A 20340-nucleotide genomic window follows, 5' to 3' on the forward strand; every position below is an offset into this window, starting at 1 on the left:
ATTCCACAAATACTTAATCATATCAGCTATAATTGCTCTGATTTATTTAATTCTAAAGAATTAGGGAGTACTGATATTAAAATAAAACTATAAATACAAGACATAGATTCGAGATAAAAATTCTCTGTATTTCTTACGCATTCTGTGCATCTTATTTTGTTCATTGATTTTCTTTCTTTTTATTTTTTTTTAAAGATTGCACTTATTCATGAGAGACACACAGAGAGAGGCAGAGACACAGGCCAAGAAAGAAGCAGCCTCCCTAATGGGAGCCCAAATGTGGGTCTTGATCCTGGGACCCCAGGATCACGCCCTGAACCAAAGGCAGAGGTTCGACTACTGAGCCTCCCAGGCATCCCTGTTCATTGATTTTCAATACAATCTTCTATTACCCATCAACAAAGCTAAGGTTTCCATACTGATAGTTATTTTTAAAGATATTAGCTACATTGCTTATTAGTGTATTTAAAATTCAAAGTTTTCATGTAAGAAGTAATAGAAATGAATACAAACTGAGTAAAAATATGGAAAAATAAGAATGGGTTCAAAAGTACCAAAATAGCATTGTAATTATATATACAATGTCTTTTAAAACATGAGAATGAAGCAATCACATGAGCAGGATATTATTCTAAAACTTTGTTTTACATTTAATTCTTCTATGTGATTGAGAAATATGAAGGTTACATTTCTATGAGAGTAAAGTTTTATTTTATTTATTTATTTATTTTTTGAGAGTAAAGTTTTAGTTCATTTGCAAGTAATTTCGTTTTGTAATAGGGAAATCTAATTGCTATGGGTGAAAAAGGAGTCTTGCACATTCATTCAAAAAGATGGTACATGTAGAGCCAAAATTGTTCACTGATATTTTATTGTTTTGTTAAAGCATTTGTCCCCTATTCTACCCCATTCTGATTCTGAGAAAGTCATTCCATTGCTTAAGTCAGTAAGAGTACTGCAATAGACTTAAATGTAAAACCCAAATGGTTTTTATTGTTTGTTTTTCTGTCAAAAGCAAACATATTTTCCTGAGTTATCTAGCTATTTGTCTCTGTTTAACTTTTCTGGATAGTATCAAACTTGAATGAATACAAATCAATTCTTTTGCTATAGGATTTAAAGAAAAAAAATCTATCTAGTGTTTCGAAATGGCTGAAGTTTTCACCAACAGTTGTAAAAATTTTAAAAATAAAACTCTGCCTGCCAGACAGTTTCACATTTGGGAACTCGGCTTTGCTTCACATATCCTGGCATGCGAAATAAAGTTTCCACATTCCCAGAAACCTAATGGCAATTCCACATTGCTGTTTCTCTCTGGGGGTTCACAGCATATGTATCAAATTACAGCCTCTCTCTGAGTTCATGTTCATTTAAAAATCTTTCCCCACCTTGAGCTTTATTTGTATTTTTCATTCTATGTTATTTTGCATGAACTCAATTATTTTCCCTGAAAGTAATTTCTCTTTATCCTATTGGCTTGCTAGTTATGAATATCTCTGGCCTAAAATCCTATAGTTGACATAGGATCCGCAGGACCTCCCAAAATAAAGGAACTACGTTCAAAATGTCTCCACCCCACAAGATTGCGTTCTGATCTTAGACTTCTCTTTTTCTAAGAGCATTGCCACCTATGCAGATAGGTAAGCAAGAGGTAAATGAACCCACATACTCTAATTCTTTTCAGATTAGAGGCTGATTTATTTGTATTAAATGTGAAATGAGAATATAAACTTAAATATTCAATGACTTATTTAAATTTGGTTTACATAGGGAGGGATAAGTGCTTTGGTCTAAACAACCTGCTTATATTGATAAGCCATTGGAAAGTTGCAATTCCAGTTTCTGATTTACTGTACATTCCTGTCATAGAGTTTGTCCTTAATAGCCAATCAATGTATTTAATTTTTAATCAAATTCTATGTAGAGCAATCACAACTAGGTTAAGTGAAAATATATTTTTAATTTGTAATCAGTGATTTTTGATGACAATAATTGGGAAATGGTGAAAAAGGTAACTGAATTAACCTTATTTATATTTGAACAAATCCAAATTAGTTTATGTACAAAATGATTAATTAGAGTATTTCTGAATACAGCCTATTACAGACTCTTAGATACACTTTGACATAAGATAAATGGATCCTTCTATATACTACTGGAAATAAGCTATATGTAAAGAAAAAAGGATTAAAGGAGAACTTGCATTTCTCTAAGACTTTAAATATCAAAATAAACAGCAAATAAGCAATTTCTGAGGGGGGATTTTGTGTATTCCATACCACTGCCAAAATAGTCCTGTATAAACTTAGAGCAAAAAATTGTAGCAAAAATACAAAGCAAAGGATTGTGGAACTTGAACAAACATTTTTCCCCCTAAGCTTGACTCATCTGGAGGATTTGTATTACAGTAGACTGCATTTGCTTATTTATGCACTCTTCTATTTGGTGCTTATTTATTCCTTCTCACTCTACTCCTCTATCAGGAGAGCTTGTTGTCCATGTGCATAGCATTTTCATAGCCTGCCTTAAAGTATCAAAATCAGTATTAATAAACCCAGTTAATAGCATTGCCTGAACTATGGCAATATGAATCAATATAAAGTGGGTTTTAACTTATTTCTTAGGAATACTGCTGATGAGCTTTCTGGACAATAACGTTTATGAGCAATATTTATTGTTGTTATTGTTTTATACTTAGTAATACTTTAGGTGTTCTTCTTCTTGGTCCATAGTGGGTTTTTAATTCATAGTGGGTTTTAATTCAAGGTAAATACATGAATATGAGACATGCATAGGGTAAACACAGATCATTGAATTTCTCATATTTAAAAAAAATAAAAGATTTTTATTTATTTATTCATGAGAGACACAGAGAGAGAGAGAGAGAGACAGGCAGAGACACAGGCAGAGGGAGAAGCAGGCTCCATGTAGGAAGCCCAATGTGGGACTTGATCCCAGGTCTCTAGGATCATGCCCTGGGCCGAAGGCAGATGCTCAAACACTGAGCCACCCAGGGATCCCCTGAATTTCTCATATTAATAGAAAAGGTGTACTGATTGAGAGCTAGTCAAAAATGGAGTAGTCAGTATCAGTCCAGAGTTTTCAAAAAGAGAGTTTCAACTTACACCGGGGCACTTGGGCATTGAACACAGAGTGCTGTCCTCGTCCACCTACTACCTGGATCTTCCCTTGCCAAGTCACAGTAGCTGACGAGGTAAACAAGCTGGGTTACTTTTTATATATAGTAAAAGCTCTCTACCAGTTTAAAGAAAGCAAGGGAGCAAGTCCATTGATGAATAGTAAGAACTTTTCTGAATAACTGAACATAATCTTCCTCTGTAGGGAAAGATTAAAGACAAAGTGCCACATGCTTTCATGAAGGACCGTCTCACTTGCCAAAGCTTTCTAAAACCTCACTGTGCTATGGTGAAAATATAAACTTCTACAGCTCAGGTATATTCTATTAAGACAGGTTAGAATCACAAAATATGTATTACAGTACCAAATTCACAACAAATTGCTAAAGCAAAAGTTCCCACGACATGGATCCCTCCAGCTCCTCACTGTAAGAAGTTTCCATGTAGTTTAGAGAAGATAGAAATACTTCTGGCTTGCTGAATTGTATAAGATTTGATTTTATGAGATCTGATATCCACATAGAAGTAGACATTGGCATAATCCACATCTGGCTCAACGGAGAACACTTTATAAAGATTTACATACATTATAAACCACCCTCTCTCATATTGAAAAAGCTTTCAATTAAGTTCATTAACTCCTTCATTCCAACACCCATCATACATCCTACGACAGAACCTGGGAACTTGATCTAAAGAGATGAATCAAATGTGCAAGCTCAGTCTTCATGAAGATTTTTTAAAATATTTTATTGATTTATTCATGAGAGACACACACACACACACACCTCAGGGTAGAGACACAAGCAGAGGGAGAAGCAGGCTCCATGCAAGGAGCCCAATGTGGGACTCGATCCCGGGTCTCCAGGTTCATGCCCTGGGCCAAAGGTGGTGCTAAACCGCTGGGCCACCCGGGCTACCCCTTCACTGAAGATTTTGAAATGATTATCTTGATGTCATTCTTCTCATGTGAGGATTTATCTTTGGTCTCAATACTGAAAAATAATGAGAAAATAAACAATAGAGATATTTTGATATTATATCCTTGATGAAAAATAAAATAGCGGAGAATAAGAATGTCCAATTCTTAGTAAAGACTTTGCAGGTTATTATCATGAAGGAACCAACAATAGCTCCCAAAATACAATACAGTCTCTACGTGAATGGATGGGATGGAAAGGAATTCTAATTCTCCAAAATCAGACTGTAGATGTTGAATGGACTTTCTGCTATAGAACAGAAATATGGGTAGTTCTTGGGAGAACTGTGATTATCTTGAACTCCAACCTGATCCTGATGGGAACACTTTGTCAAGTGTGACTTGGCATTCTATATGAATACATAAAACATACTACACCATATTGTACATCTTGCCATATGGCTTTATATCTTTATCTGCAAATTCTATCTTTAAAGTTCTTTATATTTTTATTTGTGTGTTGAATACACTTATCTAGGAGGCATTCATATTTAACTTTTACATAGATACCTAACAATTTAGGAATAATTAGAATAAAGATAACAGCAAACAAGAAACATTTCCTTTCTTTCTATCTTTCACTTTAAAGGACATTTGCCATTAAAAATAGAGGATTGCATGCTAGTTTACATACTAAGAATTATTACTTTCTGCTCCTTTTATTTCTTGGCCATCAGAATGTTTACAGAGAAGTCTAATACTCACAGGGAGGAGAGAGAAGTATCTTACCTGAGGCATTGCCAGTCCATAGATTGCACCCTGCCCGGAGAATTTCCAAGTCTCTTTTTAGTGTAATAATCATAAATACTGGCAAATAGAGATCATTAATTGGAAGGAGGCTCTAATAGGTGAGGTAGACCAAAATGCACAACAGGAATAAGTTAAAAGGAATGCTAAGAAAGCAGAAACTATTCAGGGATAAAAAATTCAAATAATCTATTAATGTACTCAGAGAAATAAGAGAGGGTATTATAAGCCATGAAACAAATGAGTTTTTGGAGAGCTAAAAAAGACATGAATGCATGTGTGTGTTCAGTAATTGTTTTAAAATATTCATTCAAAAAGTTGGAAGATAAAATTGAAAGTTGGAAAATAGAAAACTTGGTAAGAAATACTTAAGAGAAGTTAGGAAAATTAGAGGAGCAGTGTTCCCTTTCCTGAAAACAATTCTTCTGAAATGCAAAGAAAGGACAGGGTGAGCATGAAATATCAAAGAAACCATCTAAGAAAGTCTCCCCAAACAGTAGAACATGTTTTCTAGGTACAAATAAGCCACCTGGTACCCAGTACTCCCTGTACTAACGCATATCAAATTGAAAATGTGGAAAACTGAAATTTGACAAAGAGAGGGTCTTAAAAATTTCCAGAAAGGGAGAAGATCCAGGTCACATGAAAAGGATCTGGAATCAGAAAGGCTTCAGACATCTTGCTATCACATGCTACCAGGAGAAAATAAAAAGCAGCACCTTCAAAACCCTGCGGGAGATTGTTTGTAAACTATAATTAAATCCAAAATCAAATATGGTGGAAAAAATTGAGACATTTGGTCTCAAAGTGATCTTCATTGCTTAATTTCTCAGGAAGTCACTGCTTGATGTATTTCACTAAAATAAAGAAGTAAACCAAGAAGGGAAAGAGAGAGAAGAAAGAAAGAAAGAAAGAAAGAAAGAAAGAAAGAAAGAAAGAAAGAAAGAAAGAAAGAAAGAAAGAAAGAAAAAGAAAGAGAGAGAGAGAGAAAGAAAAAGAAAGAGAGAGAGAGAGAAAGAAAGAAAGAAAGAAAGAAAGAAAGAAAGAAAGAAAGAAGAAAGAAAGAGAAAGAAAAGAAAGAAAGAAAGAAAGAAAGAAAGAAAGAAAGAAAGAAAGAAAGAAAGAAAGAAAGAAAGAAAGAAAGAAAGAAAGAAAGAAAGAAAGAAAGAGAAACCTATGTGATCTAGGAAGAAGATCCAATGTAAGATGAGGAGAAAGGCTTCTCCAGGATGAGAGAGGAAGATCTTCAGGCACAAGTCTCAATGGCAGTCAGCCAAGATTGAAGACATTAAGCAACCCCAAGGAAAGATTTCCCTTAAGAAATTAAGTGAAATATCTGATGTGTTTGAATGTAGTTGGGGGAGGTTGACACTAACAGAAGAGATTTTAGAGTCAATTAGTGATAGGTTCCTGGATAGCTGAGCAAATCATTAGTAAAAAATAATTGTCTCAGAAACCAAAGTTCTACCGGAAGGGAAACACCATCCTGATGCATAGTGAGGCTAAATTTCCCTTGGTCTTCACACCCTTATTTACCTCAATATCAACCCTGAATAGTAAAGTAACAATAAGACACTATGCACGTATTTTGAGAAGGAGGTGAGAAGTGTGGCATGTGTGAGTGCACACAGCAACCGTGGTGTGAAACCTGGAGAAAGAGAGAGAATTGAGTCATTAATTTTCATAGTAGGAATCCAATAGATGTTGGCTTAAAAAATTACAGAGTAGCACTATAAGCATATAATTTATAGATATGAAGATAAATGTCTAAAGAAAGAGCTAAAGAGAATGGGATAAGAGCACGGGACTGCTATTAATAGGCTTTTAATAGGCTTTATAGAACCATTTGATTATTGAAACTACACTAAAAATACAAATTAAAGAAAAAGAATGGCTATGCCTCAGTACTTGGTATTACTGAACAATATTAAGTTATCTCTAAGGCACTGGCCTTGCAGAAATGTCGAGTTTTAGAGAATGATTGAATTTTCCAAAAAACAAAAACAAAAACAAAAACATCCAACAGTGGCTTTTAAAAAGAATTCATATTCAACTATATTCCTAATTTGGGTATGTTCCTCCCTTGCTTGACAAAATTTGGGCTACAGTAACCACTTTGATAGCCATGGAAATAAGACTAGCTTCTTAATTTATGTTATAGGATTTTAGATTTAAAAGAAACATTTGAAATTATATACACAATCTCCTCCTTTGAGAGATGAGGCAACTAAGGTCTAGAAAAATTAGTGACCGGAATGGAACCATTTTCAGTTAATTATTAAAAGAGCATGTCCATAAAGATAAGCAGAAAGCATTATAATACAGAAGTTATGGAGTCAGGTTGATCTGCCTTCATGTTCTGTTCCCACCCCTTATCAGCGGGATAATATCTGAGAAATTATTTAATCTCTCTTAGAGATGAGTGATGATAGTTTATTGGATTAAATGAGATACTGTATATAAGATGTATCTCTGGCATAGAACACTCAATAAATTACAGCTTTATTACCAATAGAGTGAAGAGTGTACATCTGTGATGTGCATAAGATGCAGGGGAGTTGTGTTCTAATTAGGATGACCATATAATTAATCGTGCAAAGTAGACTTGAGAATGAGAAAGGGCACTATTAACAATAATGCCCAGAACACAGGGTTTTTTTGGGGGGAGGTTCTAAGGGCATTTTCTGGTACTTAACTTTATTTTTTATTTTTTTTTAAGATTTTATTTATTTATTTGACACAGCGTGAGTGAGCACAAGAAGTGGGAGTTACAGAGGGAGAGGGAGAAGCAGGCTCCCCACCAAGCATGGAGACCTGACAAGGGGCTGGATCCCAGGACCAAGGGATCGTGATCTGAGTCAAAGGCAGATGCTTAGCCCCCTGAGCCACCTGGTACCAGTGGTACTTACTTTAATTACAGATTCTTTTCCCATTTTTATTGAGATATAACTGACAAAATGGTAAGATACTTAAAGTATATAATCTGATAATTTGATGATTAGATTCGTGAATATCACAAGAAAGGATTCCCTAACATTGAGTTAATTAACTAACATCCATCATCTCAATTATATACTTTTTATTCTTTTAGTAAGAGTATTTTAGTTTTATTCTCAGCAAATTTTAATTGGATAATACAATGTTATCAGTTACAGTCACCATGTTAAAATACCCATACTTCTCAAACCTTATTCATCTTATAACTGAAAGTGTGGACCATTTTACCAACCTCCCCCAGCCCTGGCTGGATTTTTGTTTTTCTGTTTTTTTTTTTTTTATTGTTGTTTGTTTGTTTGTTTGTTTGTTTTGTTTGTTTTAAGACTCCATATATAAGTGATATCTTGCAGTATTCAGTATTTGTCTTTCTCTTCCTGGCTTATTTCACTTAGAATAATACCTTCCAGGTTCATCTATGTTGTCACAATTAACAGGATTTCCCTCTTTTTAAAGACTGAATCATATTCCATTGTGTGTGTGTGTATATATATATATATATATATATACACACATATAAATGGATATATATATATATATATATATATATATATATATTGGCATCTTCTTTATGCTTCTAATGCTACTATTAACATTGGAGTACAGATATTTCTTCAGGATAATGATTTGATTCCCTTTGAATATATACCCAGAAATGGGAGTGCTAGGCGGTACCTGGGTAGCTCAGTTGGTTAAGCATCCAATTCCTGATTTTGGCTCAGGTTATATCTCAGGGTCCTGAGGTCAAGCCCTGAGTTGGGTGTATGCTGGGCATGGAGCCTGCTTAATATTCTCTTTCTTTCCCTCTCTATCTACCCCCTCCTTGTCCACTTGTGTGCACAATGTACATGCACACAGTGTACTCTCTCACTCTCTGCCTTTGGCTCAGGGTGTGACCCTGGGGTCCTGGGATCCAGTCCTGCATGGCTTCCTGCATGGAGCCAACTTCTCCCTCTGCCTATGTCTCTTCCTCTCTCTCTCTCTTTGTCTCTCATGAATAAATAAATAAAATCTTTAAAAAATAATAAAAAAGTAAAAAAATAAAAGGCATTTGCATCTCTGTATGTCAACCACAAACTATCAGAAAGAGAAATTATGAAAGCAATCCTATTTACAATTGCATAAAAAGAATAAAATACTTAGTAATACGTTTAAAAAAGAAATTGAATGAGCTATCCACTGAAAACTAAGACATTGATGAAAGAAATGGAAGATAATAGAAATAAGTGGAAAAAATTCATGAATTAGAAGAACTAATGTTGTTAAAAGGCCCATATTTCTAAAGCCACCTACAGATTCCATGCAATCTCTATCAAAATTCCAAAGACATTTCTGAAAAAATAAAAACCCACTGGTTTCAACAAGGCAAACTGGGATGTTAGGTGTTCTTGCTATGAACTAGTGGGGTTAACACAGAAAATGTGTGAGAGACTATCTGGTGGGCAAAATGGAGAAAATCTGAGTGGTATGTGAGCAACAGTACCTGCACTGACTTGGTAGCATAATTGCCATGTACTTCATTAATCATAACCTTGGAGGATGCTCCAGTGGAGGAGAAAGGTCTTAAAAGTGAGATAATTGGGATCCCTGGGTGGCGCAGCGGTTTGGCGCCTGCCTTTGGCCCAGGGCGCCATCCTGGAGACCCGGGATTGAATCCCACGTCGGGCTCCCGGTGCATGGAGCCTGCTTCTCCCTCTGCCTGTGTCTCTGCCTCTCTGTGTGTGTGTGTGTGTGTGACTATCATAAATAAAAAAAAGATTTTAAAAAAAGTGAGATAATTGAAGCTTTTGAAGATACAGAGGGAACAAAGCCTATGAAGACAGTGGAACGGATGATTACTGTCTAGTTGTCTTTATGGCCTCCAGAGGGATAATAAGAAGCTGAGGACCAGTAATTAAAGTCTAGGGGTAGGAGTCAGAGTGGTCTTCTGGTAAGTTAAAAGTGGCTTTTATCTGTTGCAGAGGAAGAGCAGACAACTGTGTAGGGGACTGAAGGTTGCAGAGCTCTAGAAACATTTAGATATTTAGGCAAAACACATTTAGTATGCTAAGATCAGACATCTAGATGGAAGAGCTTTGGACTGGACCATGACATATGGAACAGAAATACTCTATTTTTGCCCCAAGGATATTGTTTCTACAGAGCCTCCTGAGTTCTCAGGACTTGGGGAGGTGCTCATCTTTCCCTAGTAAGAGCTAGCATATCATCTGTGCTAAAGACACCAAAGAAATTTCTTCTCAGGAGAACAGGTGGAGGAGTTTCCTAAGAAGCTGTGCTCAACTTTTTCTTGTGGATGGTAGGGCAATAACTAGGGGATGAAGGAGGAAAAGGATTATACACCCAAACAGTGTAAGAAATAGGTACCGTGGACAAGAGACAGGAGACTACCTCTGAGATTGGAATTTGATCAAGGGATTCAGAATATAAGACAAGATAAAGAAGAATTCATTGACTTTGGAGCACTTCCTGGGGACTCAGTGTTTAACATTCTGGCAAAGACCCTGAGGGATGGAGTGAACGCACTGCTGGGTTGACTTTGAGAAGCCTGGAAAAAAAATCAATGGTCAGTGTAGAGTGACGTGCAAATGATGAAGTTGCCCTAGTAGAGGGTAGAGCAAAAAATAAAGAGGCTGAAGCTAAGTGGACACGTTGAATTGGATAATATCATGTGAAGTGGAAAAAAAACACTACAAATTATGTTGGGCATCAGGGCCCAGGGACACATGAGGTGTGCATTGTGGGAGGAGCACCAGCATCACTGAGTTCATTTCTTTTGCAGACCAGGACTAAGAGCAGGGGAGGAGTGGGTCACAGAGCTGAGTTCCATATGGAGATGATTAGACCCCAAAGTACTTGTGACCAGGTAGCACCACTTAGCCACAAAATAGGCCATGAAATGGAAATTACAATAAGAAGCAGCAAGGTTGGAGGCGGTAGGAAAAGGATTGACCCACAAAAAGCTGTGGAAATGGTTCACAGAATGTGGTGTTCTGAGGCACAAAGTAGAAAAGCAGCTGAAAGGGGTGTTATTTAATATCCACAACTAGAAAGAGGCAAGAATTAGAGGAGCTAGACACTGAGAATGTGATTTTTTAGGTCTCGGTCCTGAGGCAGTTTTTAAAACTGAAATCTATTAAATGAACTGGTCTCTAGATTCCTAAAATGGAGGAACTTGCAACCTTGCAATGAATACATACAATAATAATAATTCTTCCAGGCCTTGCCCAAAGGAAACTAGGGTCATTTATTCAAGTCCACTGGAAAAAGTGGTTCTTACACATTTTGAAGATTATTGGGTATAAAGTCTGAGTTGGCATTGATACCCAGAGACCTAAAGTATCATCATGGTCTCACTCATAATGGAGATCTATCAGGGCCAGGCAGTAAATGGAGTTTTGGCTGAAGCCCAGCTCACAGCGGGCCTCCTCAGTCTACATACCCTTCCAGTGGTCATTTTCTAACTTCCTGAGTGTAATATTGGAATTGATATACTTGGTAATTGGAATAAGCCTCACATTGGGTACTTGGCCTTTGGGGAATACCAAGTAGAAACCCTAAAAAAAATGACTTCAAAGAAATAAATTGAAAGTAGTATTATATCCTGAGCAGGGGGGCATGACAAATATTAGTTCTCCCATAAAAACCTAAAGTATTAAGAATAATGTTCCTGGGCAGCCTGGGAGGCTCAGCGGTTTAGTGCCGCCTGCAGCCCAGGGCGTGATCCTGGAGACCCTGGATCGAGTCCCACGTCAGGCTCCCTGCATGAAGCCTGCTTCTCCCTCTGCCTGTGCCTCTGCCTCTCTCTCTCTCTGTCTCTCTCTCTCTCTGCATCTCTATGAATAAATAAATAAAATCTTTAAAAAAAATGTTCCTTAACATTTCTTTCACTAATCTGGTACCTGCGCAAATTGGAAGGGTCACAGAAAATGACTGTAGACTATTGCAAGCTCAACCAAGCGACAGCCCCAGTCACAGCTTCTGTGATAGCCGTGGAATTGTTACTAGAGAGGATTTATAAGGCCTGAGATCTGGTTAGCCAAGAGGATCAGAGACAGTTTACATTTGCCTAAGATGGACTACAGGATTCACTGACTGTGCTGCGTAAGTGATGTATTAGCTCTTCTACCTTCTATCATATTCTGAAGAGGTCTGTACCACCTGGAATCCCATAGGATATCACACTGATTCATTATAACGAAGGTATCGAGTTGACCAGCCAGGATGAGCAAGAGGTAGCTACACTATTAGAGCTTTGTTCTATCACACACACACATGCTCCAAAGAGTAGAATTAAGATTCAGTGACCTGTGACTTCAGTCACTTTTTATTGTGGGGCATATCCATCCCTAACCACAATGAATGGGACACAGCTCTTGATAGACCTCTTTTGAGTTCTGGAGGCAAAGTATTCCAGACCTAGGAATACTGCTCCTGACATACTGAGTGATAGTGATTTTAATATCAGATGCTACCACATTTTGAGTGGCACTTAGAGAACAAAAGGGCGCTGCCACAGGTCTAGGCTGTTCGGAAAGCTATTCTACTACTAGGTCCATATGGCACCTTAAACCCTATGGTGTTAGAAAAATATAGAATATGTGGTATTTGTCAAGTGCCTGTTGAAAAATGACAACAAAGTCCCCTGGAATTCTATTTATATGCCTTTCTAGAAGTAACTCTTGGCATGTTTCTAGGACTTTGTAGAGATGGAAACCCTAGATGACAGGACACCAAGTGACCATGCTACTATGATCTGGGTTCTAGCAGACATTCTTCTCTGGTCTGAATGTTTGCGTCTCCCCCAAATTCATATGTCAAAATCCTAATTCTTAAAGGTGATAGCATTACCAGGTGAGGCCTTGGGGAGGTGATTAGGTCATGAGAGTGAAACCCTCATGAATGGGATCAGTGCTCTTAGGTCAATATGCCATGTAAGGATACAGTGAAAGTCTGTAACCTGAAAGAGGGTTCTTACCTAACTACACTGACACCCTGATGTAGGATTTCCAGTTTCCAGGACTGTAAGAAATAAATGTCTCTTGTTTATAAACTACCCCGTTAGTGGTATTTTGTTACAGCAGTCCAAATAGCCTGAGACCCCCTCCAAGTCATAAAATTAGCCAGGTCCAAATAGCAATTCGTTCTAAAATGGAAATTGAACCAAAAGAGTAGACATGAAAGAGCTGATTGAGCAGGGATTCCCCGACTCCCTTGGCCCTCCACTCCAGTTGTACCAGAGTCATTTCTCAGTTCTCATCTATGATGACCATCCTGGAGGGGAGAGGGGGCAGGGGGTAAGAAATCCTTACTAGAAAGCTAACAGAGGAGGAAATTTCCAACAACTTCTGATTTGTGGACAGTTCAGTTTGATTTAAAGGCAAAAGCTAAGAATGGATGTCGACTTTATGACAGTCATTTTCAGGGGTGATTTTGAAAGACAGTAAGGAAAATACCTTCCCATTAGGCAATACTATGAGCATTGCACCTGGCCACCCACTTTATGTGGAAGAAAAAATTGGCTGAAGGTGAGAATATGTGCATCTTCCTGGCACTTACCAATGGCTTGATTGTCAGGTCATGGGCCAGAAGGGAAAATTATTGCTACATCAGATATCTAAGGGTTATAGTTTACTGAGGATTCAGTAGTCAAAGTTACATAGCTTTCAACTTGCCAAAAAAGGGACATTTAGTAAACATCACATTTAGAGAGTTTTCTCTAAATGTAACCACTACATGCTTGTAAATCTTCCACTGTGAAATCTTAAAAAGGAAGATGCCAGAGTGCAATGACATATATGCTACCACCAAATATTTTACTCCTCACATTTCTTCATGGGCTTAGTATTTTCTTATAAGCAACCATCGTAGAGGGCGATGTCAGTGCTCCCAAAATTTAAGCTTGCCTCAATATGCTTAATATCATGATTTCTTCAAGCATCTGTTAAAGTTTCATTTTTTTCAACTTTATTTTTCTTGTTAGGTTAATTTTTTTTGTTAGTCAGGAGCATTATTTTCAGACTTTCAGAGTTAACATACTTACATATGTTGTATAACTACCCATGTTTTCTGTATAACAGATGGGGAAGTCACATATTTCTCAAAGCATTTTCATGCTCTTATTGAATATTTCCGTACATCCTGATTATACTTCATTGTGGTAGACATGAAAAGGAGATATTTTCTCCAATGATGGTTATTTGTTGTTAGGTACCTTATGCTTTCATGCATAATTTAAAGGCAGTAATTCCTCCAAGTATGGGTGTTTTAAGGATGAATAACCCTCATTGTCTTATGAAACCATTATATGTGAAGTTTCAGAGTATTTTGTCCTTATGTAGGTTTTAGTTCCTATTTTGGAGACATTTGATCATTGTTCCTCAATTTTAAGCAAAGAGATTAAACTATTGCAATAACCTAATGGGTCCTCTAGCTGTCATTGTCCCTTCCATGCTTTCATATCTACCACTTCCTATTTAAACTTTCTAAAACCCAAAGGTTTTAACGACATCTTAATGCATTCTGTTTAAGGGTAAAAATCTTAGCACAACATTATAGAACACATATGAAATATCCTCATCTTATATTTTTTAGCCACATCTAGTATTATTGAGTATTTTATATGATAAAAATGTGGGGGCATTCAGTTCTCCATTTTTCTCAATGCCCTCCAACTTAGTTTTAGACCTCTGTGTTTCTTCTACAATATCTACAACAATATGTAAGATATGATGGAAATATAAATGTCATGGGTTTAAACTAGATGTTACCTTTCAGCTGTATGAAAATGGTATTACAAAAATGTAGATAACCTATTAGAATACAAAAACCTTGAATCTAAGTCCTTGAATCCAATGCATTCCTTGCCAATGATTCAGCATTCTTTCTTTCTTTCTTTCTTTCTTTCTTTCTTTCTTTCTTTCTTTCTTTTCTTTTTTCTTTTTTGAGAGCTTTGGACAAACACACATTTACAAGGGCCTTTAATTTTAATTTTTAGAATATTTTTGTCTTTTTCATCTGTTGCAAGTTTTTATTTAAATTCTGATTAGGGGATCCCTGGGTGGCACAGCGTTTTAGCGCCTGCCTTTGGCCCAGGGCGCGATCCTGAAGATTCGAGATCGAATCCCATGTCGGGCTCCCGGTGCATGGAGCCTGCTTCTCCCTCTGCCTGTGTCTCTGCCTCTCTCTCTCACTGTGTGCCTATCATAAGTAAATAAAAATTAAAAAAATAAAAAAATAAAAATAAATTCTGATTAGTTAACATATACCATAATATTGATTTCAGTTGAATTTAGTGATTTGTCACTAATACAACTTACATACAAAACCCAGTGCTCATCACAAGTGTCCTCCTTAATATCCATCAGTCATTAACACATCCTCTGCCCATCTCCCCTCTAGCAACCCGCAGTATGTTCTCTATAGTTAAGTCTTTTTTTTTTTTTTTGATTTTGTTTATTTATTCATGAGAGACACAGAGAAAGGCAGAGACATAGGCAGAAGAAGCAGGCTCCCTGTGGGGAACCCGATGTGGGACTCGATCCCAGGACCCGGGATCATGACCTGAGCCAAAGCCAGACACTCAATCACTGAGCCTTCCGGGTGTCCCTATAGTTAAGTCCTATGGTTTGCCTGCCTCTCCTTTTTTCTCCTTTATGTATGTTCATCTGTTTTCTTTCTTAAATTCCACATATGAGTGAAATAATATGGTATTTGTCTTTCTCTGGATTATTTTACTTAATATAATACTCTCTAGTTCCATCCACATTGTTATAAAGAAATGGTAAGATGTCACTCTTTTTTTGAGAACTGAGTAATATTCCACACATATATATATATAGAATATTGGTGATATATATATATATATATATATATATATATATACACCATCTCTTCTTTATCCATCTATCAGTCAATGGATATTTGGGGTCTTTCCATAATTTGACTACTGTTGACTATAGACATTAGGGTTCTATAAACATTAGGATGCATATAGTCCCTAGAATCTATATTTTTGTATTCTTTGGGTAAATACCTAGTAGTACAATTGCTGGGTTATAGGGTTGCTCTATTTTTAACTTTTTGAGGACCCTCTGTACTGTCTTCCAGAGTAGCTTCACCATTTTGCACTCTCACCAACAGTGTAGGAGGGCTTCCTCTTCTGTGCATCCTCTCCACATCTGTTGTTTCCTGTATTGTTAATTTTAGCCATTCTGACAGGTGTGAGGTGGTATCTCGTCATGGTTTTGATTTGTATTTCACTGATAATGGGTGATGTTGAACATCTTTTCATGTCTGTTAGCCATCTGCTTCTCTTCTTTGGAAAAACTTCTATTCATATCTTATCTGGAATATTTGTTTTTGGGGTGTTGAGTTGTATCAGTTGTTTATATATTTTGGTTACTAACCCTTAATCAGAAAGGTCATTTGCAAATATATTCTCCCATTCCATAGGTTGCCTTTTAGTTTTGTTGATTGTTTCCTTCACCATGTGGCTTTTTATCTTGATGAAGCCCTAATAGTTCATTTTTGATTTTGTTTCCCTAAAGATTTGACATTCTGATTAAAGAACACTTTGAGAGTTGGAGAGTCTCAGTCCTTCAGAGGCAGAAAATATCTGGTTTTGATCAGACTCATTTCAGAGTAGTAATTAAGTACGATTGAAAAGGAACTCACCATTATGATTGAACAGTTTATGGGTAAATTGCCTTTTGTGACCTTCTTGAAAAAATTAACAGTAGTCCACAACACTACTTTCATAGAAAAAAAAAAAAAGTACTCGAGTTCCAAATGCTTGAATTAAAAGAAAAATCTTTAATACAGTCTAGTTACAGGATAAGGAATGTCTATGTTTTCAGTAACCTATACTCAGAGGACTAAATTTTATTTAGAGATAGTCGTATGTGATATTTGTCATTAACAATATGACAGAGCCAACTGAGAAGGATATCTGTACATTAATTGCAAAGCAGAGAGGGCTCAGGTTCTTTACAGTGTGCTTTCTACTATTCATGAAATCATATAAGCATAAATATTGATGATGATTCATCTCCTTTCCACACTAGTAATGTATCATGTCATTCATCAGAAAGATAAATGCTTATCCGTTTATTTATTCACCATACATATTATGAATCTTTCCATACCAGTCATAGAAGATGCAGGAAAAAACAAGATACTCTCTGCATGAAACGGCCTTTAGAACATTAAGATAAGCAAATATATATGGATATACGTACATTGCAGCACAATATGGCAAATTCAATAATTAGTATGTTAAATGTATAAATATAGTAATTAAATCTGTGTATGTATGTAAAGAAGCTTTTCTAATTATCCATGCCAAGCTGATTAGGAGTACCCTACGGAGAGAAAATGCGTGAGTTTGAGTATGCGTGTGTATGTGTATAATTATTCCTAGCTGAAGAAATATTACATATAAAAATCGGAGGTATAAAATATTTATTCCACTAAATCATAAAATAAATTTAAAAAAATGAGGCAAAATGTTTGAATACGGACCATATCAAAAAGTATTCTCTAGGCTAAATGCAGGGTACGGGCTTTAGAGTGTAAACAATTATAAGTCATAAGCATTATAAGCAGGGGAATTGTTTTTAAAAAATCAACTTGGTGGCAATGGGAAGAATAAACCAGAAGGAGAGATAAAGACTAGAAACAAGAGGCTATGAAACATTTGCAAGAGAGTTGATAAGAGATTGAGCTAACCAGCAAAAAAAAAAAAAAAAAAAAAAAAAGGATAGATTTGATAAGTAGCAAGGAAAAGTCACTGAGTCTTGATGACCAATTTGATGTGGAGAAAATGGATGGGGAAGGATCTAACTTGACATAAGTTTCTCTCTGGAAATTAGAAAGCCAACAAAAAGGAAATTCAAGAAAAATAACTCAGGGAAATTATGATTAGCTGAATTCAGAAATGATGCACTGCAAATATTTCTGGGATACCTCGGTTAATATTTAGTAAGATATTTAATATGCATCTACTAAATCTCATAAACAATAATATGAGTGATCTTGACTAGAACAAAGATTTAGTACCTGTTGTTAAAAAAGCTGGACAAAATCATGAGAGGGTTGTTAATGTTTTAAAAGGAGATTTTAAAGGATCAATTGCAAAGACATTGACATTTAAGAAAAAGACAATGAGGGGGCACTTGACGGGATGAGCACTGGGTGTTATTCTGTATGTTGGCAAATTGAACACCGATACAAAATAAATTTATTATTTAAAAAAAAGAAAGACAATGAAAGAGGATCAGCTTTTTAAAAACTAAGAGAGTAAACACTGAGTAGGAGAAGAATCAGGAGAGCACATTTCTGTGAGTTCAGAAAATTTAAAAAGAAAGAGTGTTGAACTTACCTGAAAATTTAAAAAGAAAGAGTGTTGAACTTACCTGAAAGTGTTGAACTTACAGAAAAATTCCTACTGAAGTTCACAATCAGGTCATTGTGGAGATGCTAGATTTCCATGACTTATGAATTGCAACAGAAATGTGAAAACTATATAGGATATGTGCCTGACATGGAAAGAAATTGGATAGCAAAAGTGGAAGAGGAGGTCGTTTTATGGTATAGAACTTGAACAGATTACAGTATAATGTGGAGAAACTGGTAGAGAAGTTGCGATTCCAACACAGAATAAGAGGACATAATTGATAGAATATATTTCTTGAGCTAGAAATTGGATGAGTACATGTAACTCAGCTTTCAACAGTAAGATATCAGAAGAGGAAAGTATCTTGTAGACACAGATTTAATAATTAAAATGGATAGATTTGTAGCTTTTTCTTAATGAACAAAAAAAAGTGTTCAGAAAAGTTTTTTTTTTTTCAAAGATTTTTATTTCTTTATTCATGAGAAGCACAATGAGAGAGAGAGAGAGGCAGAGACACAGGCAGAGGGAGAAGCAGGCTCCATGCAGGGAGCCGGACGTGGGACTCGATCCCGGGTCTCCAGGATCACACCCTAGGCTGAAGGCGGCGCTAAACCGCTGAACCACCCAGGCTGCCCTTCAGAAAAGTTTCTAAAGAATAAGGGATATGATGTTGACCAGAGAGGATTAATAACCATATTGTGGTTTCAACTAAGTTAGGAAATTATGAGTTTTTATTTAAATTATGTTTTTAAATAAAATTACTTTTTCTTGTATCCCTCAATTTCTCCAATATGAGATTATAGTATCAGTTATTAGGCCCAATTCAGGGCTGATGGATTGAATATTAAGATCCACAGGTCAAAGTCATAAATGATCTGTGTGTTTGTGTGTATTTTATGAATATACTTACATATACACATATATATTCTCTCATTTTCTCCCCCTCAGGCACACATATATATGCACATAGGTAGAGAAATGTATATATGTATATGCATGTGCCTGTGTGTGCATGTGTGTGTGTGTGTGTGTGTGTGTGACATAAAATTTCCAAAGAAACATGAGGCTTGTATAACATCCTGAGCTAAGTAAGGAGAGAGGTACCTAACTGGGATATAAAGGGGAGGAAACCATTAAGGAAGGTGAGAGGAGATGTTTGGAAAATGAAGGTGGCCTGTTATGCAGATAAATCCCTTAGGTAAAAAGAAATTTCTATTAACAGATCTCTTCCTGGTACAGGTCCTCTGTCTAAATTCTTTTTAGAAAAAATAAATAAACAAATAAATTCTTTTTAGGCTGTTGGGGAGATCAAAGTTTCTCTCTCAGTCTTTTGTGCCTTGATTGTTTTCAGTTGAAAATAGTATATATTCCATTGTAGCCCATCTAAGGGCAGCCTACCCTTGACCTCTAGAGTACACACACACACACACACACACACACACACACACATGCATGTGTGCACAGAGCTTTCCCCGATTATTTAGTTAGCCATCCAATACTTATTTAACGGCATCATTGATAAAAATACATGCAAACTAATTTAAAGATAATTTTTATATACCTTTTATTTGGTAACGTTTAATCAGTGGAGTTGGAGAAAAGTAGGTCTTTGAATCACTAGTCCAGGACAATTTCAACTCTGCTACATTTACTCTCATCCAGCTGCCTACTAAATGTATTTCTTGTTATCAGCAGGGTATGGTTAATGAATGTTAACCAAAGAATACTTTTTTTTTTAAAGGAAGCTCAAATAAACCGCAGGATTTGAAGACTCAGTATGAAACCTAGCACATGAATATGTTCATTATTCTTTTCAATCATCTTCTTTATGTTTTTTTGCAGAATCTGCTGAGACCTCTTTAAAATGTGGCCTTTGACACCGTATGAACCAAAATGTCTCTTTTAAGATATTTCCCACTCTTTCATCAACAAAATAAAAGATCTATAAAATTATAATACTATTGCTTTTCTTTTTTTTTACTATTGCTTTTCTTAAAAGTTTTTCATATGTATTTTTTAATTGAGTAAAGCAAAATTTATTCATCATTTATGTCATCATTTCAAACTTATCATAAATCTCTTGATTTTGG

This window comes from Canis aureus, chromosome 20 (assembly GCF_053574225.1).
Source record: "Canis aureus isolate CA01 chromosome 20, VMU_Caureus_v.1.0, whole genome shotgun sequence".
Taxonomy (NCBI): domain Eukaryota; kingdom Metazoa; phylum Chordata; class Mammalia; order Carnivora; family Canidae; genus Canis; species Canis aureus.